The 7953-nt window shown below is 45.8% G+C and overlaps 1 long non-coding RNA gene across 1 annotated transcript; it reads left to right on the forward strand.

Annotated features, from left to right (window-relative positions):
- The first annotated feature begins 924 nt into the window (after positions 1-924).
- Positions 925-7191, forward strand: LOC133254598 (uncharacterized). The gene is made up of 4 exons (XR_009738726.1): positions 925-1071; positions 1717-2067; positions 6126-6201; positions 6981-7191. It is a non-coding gene; the product is annotated as an uncharacterized LOC133254598 (long non-coding RNA).
- The last annotated feature ends 762 nt before the right edge of the window (positions 7192-7953 follow it).

Genomic DNA, 7953 nt, shown 5'->3' on the forward strand with positions numbered 1-7953 from the left:
TGTGTTCCAGGAAATGTGCTAAGTGTTAGGGATACAGTGTTTAAAATACAAAGTTTATATCCTTGTGGGGTGCTGTGCTCAGCCACTCAGTCATGTCCAACTCTTTGAGACCCCATGAACTGTAGCCTGCCAGGCTCCTCTGTCCATGAAATTTTCCAGGCAAGAATAGTGGAATGGGTTGCCACTTCCTTCTCCAAGTTCTTGTGGTACTTCCATTTTACTGAAGAAGAATCAGGATAAACAGTTACCTGCCTTAAGGAATTTGCCCAAATAACAACCAGTGATGGAAGTTTGTGCATCCTAGAGCAGGATTCAAGTTTCAGCAGTCTGACTCTAGATCCCTGCTATTCTACCATCCTATTCTACCTAAAACTCCAAATTTCTGAAATAAAATAGACTTAGTGTGCGGTCAGGCCATTCAAGTTGGCTATTTCCCAAACTTATGCTTACCAGAGGGGAAGGGTTTGGAGGAGGGACAGTTAGGGAGTTTAGCATCAGACCTGTACACGCTGCTATATTTGAAACTTCCCTGGTGGTCCAGTGGTTAAGCATCTGCCTTGCAATGCAAGGGTCACCAGTTCAGTCCTTGATCTGTGAAGATCCAACATGTCAAGGAGTAATTAAGCCCTTGTGTCACAACTACTGAGCCCAGACTCTGAAGTCCATGAGCCACAACTACTGAGGCCACATGCCCTAGAGCCCATGCTCCAAACAGGATGTAATAGAGTGCCTTGTAGCACAGATCTCAGCATGCAGCTAGTTGCTATGGGCCATTAACCCCTCCAGGACTGAGGACTGAACTGAACTGATTAACCCCTCCCAGCCCCCACCCACCACCCTGTTACCAGGCAACCATCACTAGGGGACCGGTCCTTCTCAGCCATTGGTCAGCGGTAGTGAGCGTCTCCCTCAAGCAATCAACTATCAATGAGGGACTATTTGTGGTCCTCCTCAGTCATTCATTGGTCGGTGCCACAGTGGGCCCCGCCCATAAGCAAGCATCAGTGAGACCCTTAGGGAGGCCATTCACCCAACAATCAGTGGATCATTTGCCCTCAGGTGGAGAGTGAGGTAAGAGGCTGATCTTAGCTTTCTCCCTTAGGCCTCCAGCTCACCCTGCCTTGGGCCAGGGAACAGGCTGGGGTAGGGGGGATATATGTCCTGCATGGCTCTGGAGCCCTCACCAAGACCACTTAGTAGTTGTGGCACAAAGAACTTTCTCTGTTTCAAACTCAGGCATTTTGGTATTATTTGGCCTCACTGTGCATTGGTCACATGTACTTGCCTTTAGATACTAGCAGGACTTCCCTGGTGGCCCAGTGGCTAAGACTCTACACTCCCAATGCAGAGGGCCCAGCGTTTGACCCCCTGTCAGGGAACTATGATCCCACATGCTGCAACTAAAGATCCCGCCTGCCCCAACCAAGACCCAGCACAGCCAAATAGATAAATACTAATATTTAAAAAAATTTTAAAAGGATAACCAACAGGGACCTGTTGTATAGCAAAGGGGACTTTGATCAATATTATGTAACAATGTAAGTGGGAAAAGAATTTGAAAAAGAACAGATACATATGTATGTAACCTGAGTCACTTTGCTGTAGACCTGAAACATTGTTAAAAAAAAAAAGATGGCTGTTCCCTTGTTTTCTGTATATCCTCTGCTCAACAAGGCCCTGCTTCACTCAGTGACTATCCAATCCTCTTAATTACAGGACTTCATCAGTAACTGCCTGCCTGCTCGCCCCGGGGCCAGCTGCTGGTTTCCCTGGTAACTGACGAGACAGCGTGACATAACTTGCCCCTATAAATGGTAGCCTCCTCCTCTCCTGAGTAGCCAAGGCTGTTGCCGTGTCCTGCCTGCCATCTGCCACACATGGTGGAGCTGTCATTCCAGGACCTTTTGCTTCAGACGTCTAAGATCCCTCGTCCACTAAACCACTGATGTCTCTGTCGCTGTACCTGGGGTCTTACTCAGGTCTCAAGGCTGAGCAACTACAAGGCTTGCAGGCCTGCGGGGTGCAGCCCAATAATTGATGAGCGGTTAAGAAGCCGAGGAAACTCCTGTGAGTATAGAACTGTTGGGAAATAAGGTCAGGGAACGGGAAGTTATGGGGGTGATCCTGAGGTGATGGTCGTCTCAATGAGGGCTGTCTTTCTCTTCCATTATGTTGATATTTTGTTAACCTCAGGTCTCTCCATCTTAAAAGGAACAGCCCCACATTCATGGCTCACCTAAATGCATGGGGGTGGCTGTTGAACACAGGAAAAATGCAAGGACCTGGATTAGATACAGAATATCAGCATACCCCTGAACCATCAACCCTAAACAGCTACAAAAGTGGGCTTTAGAGATGTTAACTCAGGGACAGATTTGTGAATTGCATATGGCCAGTTACCTGGAAGGGTTTGGTTGGAACCTGTGGCAACAGCAAATAAAACTGCCATCTGTGGCCTTGTGGGGAATAGGATTAGAAAGGCATTTATAGATCTCACCTGTCTGCTACCTGTTCCACCTAAGACCAATAAGGTAATTAATCTAGGCCTGACTGGAGGAAGGCACAACCATATTAACCCTGTGGGCCTCGCCAGGATTCAGCATGGGCTCTGGGGACTGAGGCTGAAGAGATGGTATGTTACTGCCCCCTAGGACAGAAACCTCAGGGGTAGCACTATCTCAAGATGCTGTTACTGATTCTATGTTGGTCAATGGTCATGATCTTCCCTGTACAGTGCCTCTTAACAAATTTAGTCTGAGCAAAGGCAATCTGTTTGCAGACTGGGCACAGTGGTGGCGTCGCTGTGAAATGAGTCTGCTTGCTGGGTCTATAGCAAGATACCATTGTCGTTGTCCTCTGGACTTTCATGAAAACTGGAACCTGTAACTGGCTGGCTTGCATGTTTGCCCACTTCCTGGACTCTTAATACTCTTTAGCTGCTATTGTCTGTGTTGCATTTATGATGTCTGTCTGCAGTGCCCCCGGTACATACCTGAGCCCAGGGATATCACAGAAGAGGGATGGACCAAGATTGTAAGGGTCATGCGAAATGTGCAGGGGTGAATTTTATGGTCAGGCCATTCAGGACGGCTATTTTTCTTTTGTCTTCCTTTGTGTCCATCCCCTGCTCAACAAGGCCCTGTTTCATTCATGTGACTATCCAATCCTCCTAATTATAAGGTTTCATCAGTAACTGCCTACATGCTTGCCTCCTGCCCCAGGCCCTGGTTTCCCTGGTAACTGAGGGGCCCACCTGACATCAATTCCTCTTATCAGATAAGCCGCTCAGCCATGTCCAACTCTTTGTGACCCCATGGACTACAGCAGGCCAGGCCTCCCTGTCCAACTCCTGGAGCTTACTCAAACTCACGTCCATTGAGTTGGTGAAGCTATCCAACCATCTCATCCTCTGTTGTCCCCTTCTCCTTCCACCTTCAATCTTTCCCAGCATCAGGGTCTTTTCCAATGAGTCAGTTTTTTGCATCAGGTGGCCAAAGTATTGGCATTGGCAGGTCGGTATAATGCCCCGACAGGTTTCTGCCATAAGCCATATGAGATCACCGTGGAACCACAGAGCAGGGCTCCTTACTTGCTTCACGCAGGGCATGCCATTCATTCACACAAGCACACCGTAGAGTTAGTAGGGCACAGCAGAAAACGTGTTCACTAAGAGAACAAAGAACTAAAGCTCCAAGCATCTTTACCTTGTCCTGAAGAATCCCGGACGAGTGCCCAAGATGAAAGGTTGTTGTTGAATCATGCGAAGACACCGGGATTCTTGGCCCCCAGAGGAGAAGAATTCAATCCGGGGCCAGAGAGGAGGCTTGATCGCTCAGAGCTTTTGTGTAATAAAGTTTTATTAAAGTGTAAAGGAGATAGAGAAAGCTTCTGACATAGGCATCAGAAGGGGGCAGAAAGAGTACCCGCTTGCTAGTGTTAACAATGAAGTTATATAATCCAAAGAATGTCTGGAGGTTGTAAAGACCTCATCAGACCTACTCCCATAATTTACATTTTAAGATAACACTGTCCTCAGGCAGGATACATCCTTGTAAAGACCAGGTCTACTCCCATAATTTACATTTTAAGATAACAGAAGGTTTAATCCAGAGACTGTCCTTAGGCAGGATACATTATTGTTATATAATCCTAAGGAATGTGGAGAAAGAAAAAAAGTTTGTCCTTTCTTCCTCCTTGAGAATTCCAGACCCCTCTCTCCTTGGGGACCCCTAGACTCCTTATCAACCTGCCTAGGAACTGACTCTTTCAGTTTCAGCCTCAGAATCAGTCCTTCCAATGAATATTCAAGATTGATTTCTATTAGGATGGACTGGTTGGGTCTCCTTGCTGTCCAAGGGACTCTTAAGAGTTTTCTCCAACACCACAGTTCAAAAGCATCAATTCTCCAGTGCTCAGCTTTCTTTACAGTCCAACTCTCACATCCATACATGACTACTGGAAAAACTATAGCTTTGACTAGATGGACCTTTGTTGACAAAGTAATATCCCTGCTTTTTAATATGCCATCTAGATTGGTCATAACTTTTCTTCCAAGGAGCAAGCGTCTTTTCATTTCATGGCTGCAGTCACCATCTGCAGTGATTTTGGAGCCCAAAGAAATAAAGTCTGTCACTATTTATATTGTTTCCCCATCTATTTGCCTTGAAGTGATGGGACCAGATGCCATGATCTTAGTTTTCTGAATGCTGAGCTTTAAGCCAACTTTTTTTACTCTCCTCTTTCAGTTTCGTCGTGAGGCTCTTTAGTCCTTCACTTTCTGCCACAAGGGTGGTGTCATCTGCATATCTGAGGTTATTGATATTTCTCCCTGCAATCTGGATTCCAGCTTGTGTTTCATCCAGCCCAGCATTTTGCATGATGTACTCTGCATATCTTTCTGGTGTAGTAGAAGGATGTGCATTCATCTTCTCCTGTGAGAACTACAAAATTACAGCTCACTGCTGAACAACCATTGACAGGAGGATGTTGGATCCCACCAAAAAAAGATACCCCATGTCCAAGGGCAAAGGAGAAGCCCCAAAAAGATGGTAGGAGGGGTGAAATCCCATGTAGTATCAAACCCCATACCCACCAGAGATGCTCAGAGTGCTCAAACAAAACCTTTGTGTGCACCACGAGACCCCATAGAGACTGAGTCAGGCCTGCATTTGAGTGTTTGAGTGTCTCCTAAGGAGATATGGGTCAACAGTGGCCTGTCACAGGGGCAGGGGTTCTGGGTGCAGCAGACCTGGGTATGGCATAAGCCCTCTTAGAGGGGATCACCATTAACCCCACCATAGAGCCACCAGAACTTACACAGGACTGGGGAAATAGACCCTTAGAGGGCACAAACAAAACCTGTGCACACCAGGACCCAGGAGAAAGTAGCAGTGGCCTCACAAGAGACTGACCCAGACTTGCCAGTGAGTGTCCAGGAGTCTCCGGTGGAGGTGTGGGTCGGCAGTGGCCTGCTGCAGGGTCAGGGGCATGGAGTGTGGTGCACGAGACCTTTGGGAGGAGATCACCATTATCTTCATTACCTCCACCATAGTTTGGCCTCAGGTCAAAAAACAGGGAGGGAACATAGCCCCACCCATCAACAGAAATTCCCCCTATAAATGGAGCCTAATCCCCTGAGTAGCAGAGACTGCTGCCATGCCTTACCTGCTGTCATGCATAGTGGGACGTCATTCTAGGACCTTTGTCTTTAGACATGTAAGATCCCCTGTCCAAAAAACCACTGACGTTCCTGTTGCTATATCTGGGCTCTTTCTTCAGTCTCAAGGTTGGGCAACTACGAGTCTTGTAGTCCTCTTTGGAGCATGGCCCAACACCTGGTGTCCAGAAGCCAGAGACATTTTTGCAGAATTGGAAGCAAAACAAGACCGACTTTGTCATATTCAGATTAGATAAAATGGAACCTCCAGATTCACACTGCTTGTGATAGTCTGTTCCCAAATCTCCAGCTAGCAACGTAATAAACATCAACTACTAAAACATGGGCCTTGGAATGACGGGTGACTGTTCTAAGCCCTAGTCTGCTTATGATTATCAAATGATGTATGTTTGTTATTTCACCATATTTTACTATTCATAGCATGTTTATAAGTCTGCTCTTATCTTAGCAGGTACAGGGGAAAAACAGAAGAAGAACAAAATTGGGAATGTGAAGAGGAAGAGCTAGACGATACTGCTGACATGGTAAAGCCATCACCCTGGTCTCAGGTGGCTCATGTGGGCTCCAGACCCTTGGCTCTTCCAGAGTAATTAATGCACAGAGGAGAACACAGCATCATTCCTCCCGTGAGGCTCCCACTGAAGATGACCAGCCTTGGTTGATGAGAAGGGCAGCTTCTAGGAAGGGTGTGCCAGTGGCTCCTGTCAACTTTAGGGGCATAGCTCTGGAATATTAGAAGAGAAATCTAGTGATGGAGCCGTAATGAAGTAGTGAAGGGAGTGAAGTATTTGAGCAAAAGATTCTGTTCCCTTTTGATACAAAGATAAGCTTCCCATTTAGACCCTAGTGACAAGGGAGCAACAGTATAAACGAAGGAAGGTACTGAGCAAATGATATTTAAAGAGGCACTGTTGACTCAAGGAGAGCCTTGTCTCTAAGTTCAGTAATAACAACTCAGCCCTTTAAAATTCAAGAGGAAAACAAATGCATCCACAGACCGCATGATTTTGGTGTGGCTTAGATTTCAGTTCAGGCAGGGTTTGGGACTTCACCGGGTGGTGCTAATGAAACACGGGGCATGTTGACTCGTTTCTGCTTGACATTTAACTGGCTGCACGATTTCTAGCATGTTCTGTCTGACACAGGTATTTTCAGGATGGACAGATCATTCAAAATGATGCCTTATTATTATTTTTTTTTAAAGAGGTGGTAATACTAAAAAGGGAAATAGAGTAAGATCTAAGTGTTATACAAGTTTAAACTCCCAACCCTATTTAATTCATGATTCTTTCAATCGTAACAGATCATTATGAACCCAGTGTCTACTTTGTCTTTGGCCTCAAGTTGAATATACATGGCAGAAATCCAGAGGGGGAGCATGAAGACTCAGGTATTATATAATTTCTGGTTAATATTTATGAAAGAAAGACATTGCCATTTTAAAGCCTAAGAAATGGGAAGTTTTTTGGCTTGCAAAAGCATTAAAATAATATATAATTGATTTAATTGAAGATTTGTTTAGCAATAATGTGGTAAAGGTTTTGATAACCATTGCTATGTTTTATAAGTGGTGGACGATGACACATTATATCCATTATGTCGTGTAAACTTGCTATCAAGTGGAGGAGAAACAGAGGTAAGAAGGCATCTGTCTAGGAAGTAGGTCAAACATTTGTCCAGTATATGGTCTGAGGAAGAACCTGTGCTAGAGACAAGAATAAGGAAGAATATTCAAAAGGAAGCCAGGAACAGCTGGTCTCCAGAGCCAGGCAGGCAGGCTTGCAGGGAAATCCTAGCTCTGTTGCTCCGTGATGTTATGAGGCTATTCTGATTGTTGTTGCAATGTAACAAATTACCCTAGAACTTGTTGTAAAGAGATGACGTTTTTGTTTTGCTCCTCACCTTGAGGGGCAGAACTTCAGGAAGGGTTGCACTGGGTAAATCCTGTTTGGGGTCTCCTAAGGTTGCACTGAGATGTTGGCCTGATCTGCCATCATCTGAAAGGTTGAGGTTGGACCAGATATGAGAGCCAGATGGAGGCTCTCGCCTGGGAGCTTGGCCATGTTCAGGGGATGCTCCAGCATAGTGGCCCTTGGGATGGCAAACTTCTTAGCTGGTGGTCGTCCTTTGCCAGACCAAGTGTTCCAATGGAGGCTGGTGGTAGATGCATGGCATTTATAATGAAAGCTTGAAAGTCGGTCATTTCAGTCATTGCTCTGTTGGTAAAAGCAGTCACAACCCCAGGGGTAGGGGAATTAGACTCTGCCCTTTGACTG

This window comes from Bos javanicus, chromosome 1 (genome assembly GCF_032452875.1).
Source record: "Bos javanicus breed banteng chromosome 1, ARS-OSU_banteng_1.0, whole genome shotgun sequence".
Taxonomy (NCBI): domain Eukaryota; kingdom Metazoa; phylum Chordata; class Mammalia; order Artiodactyla; family Bovidae; genus Bos; species Bos javanicus.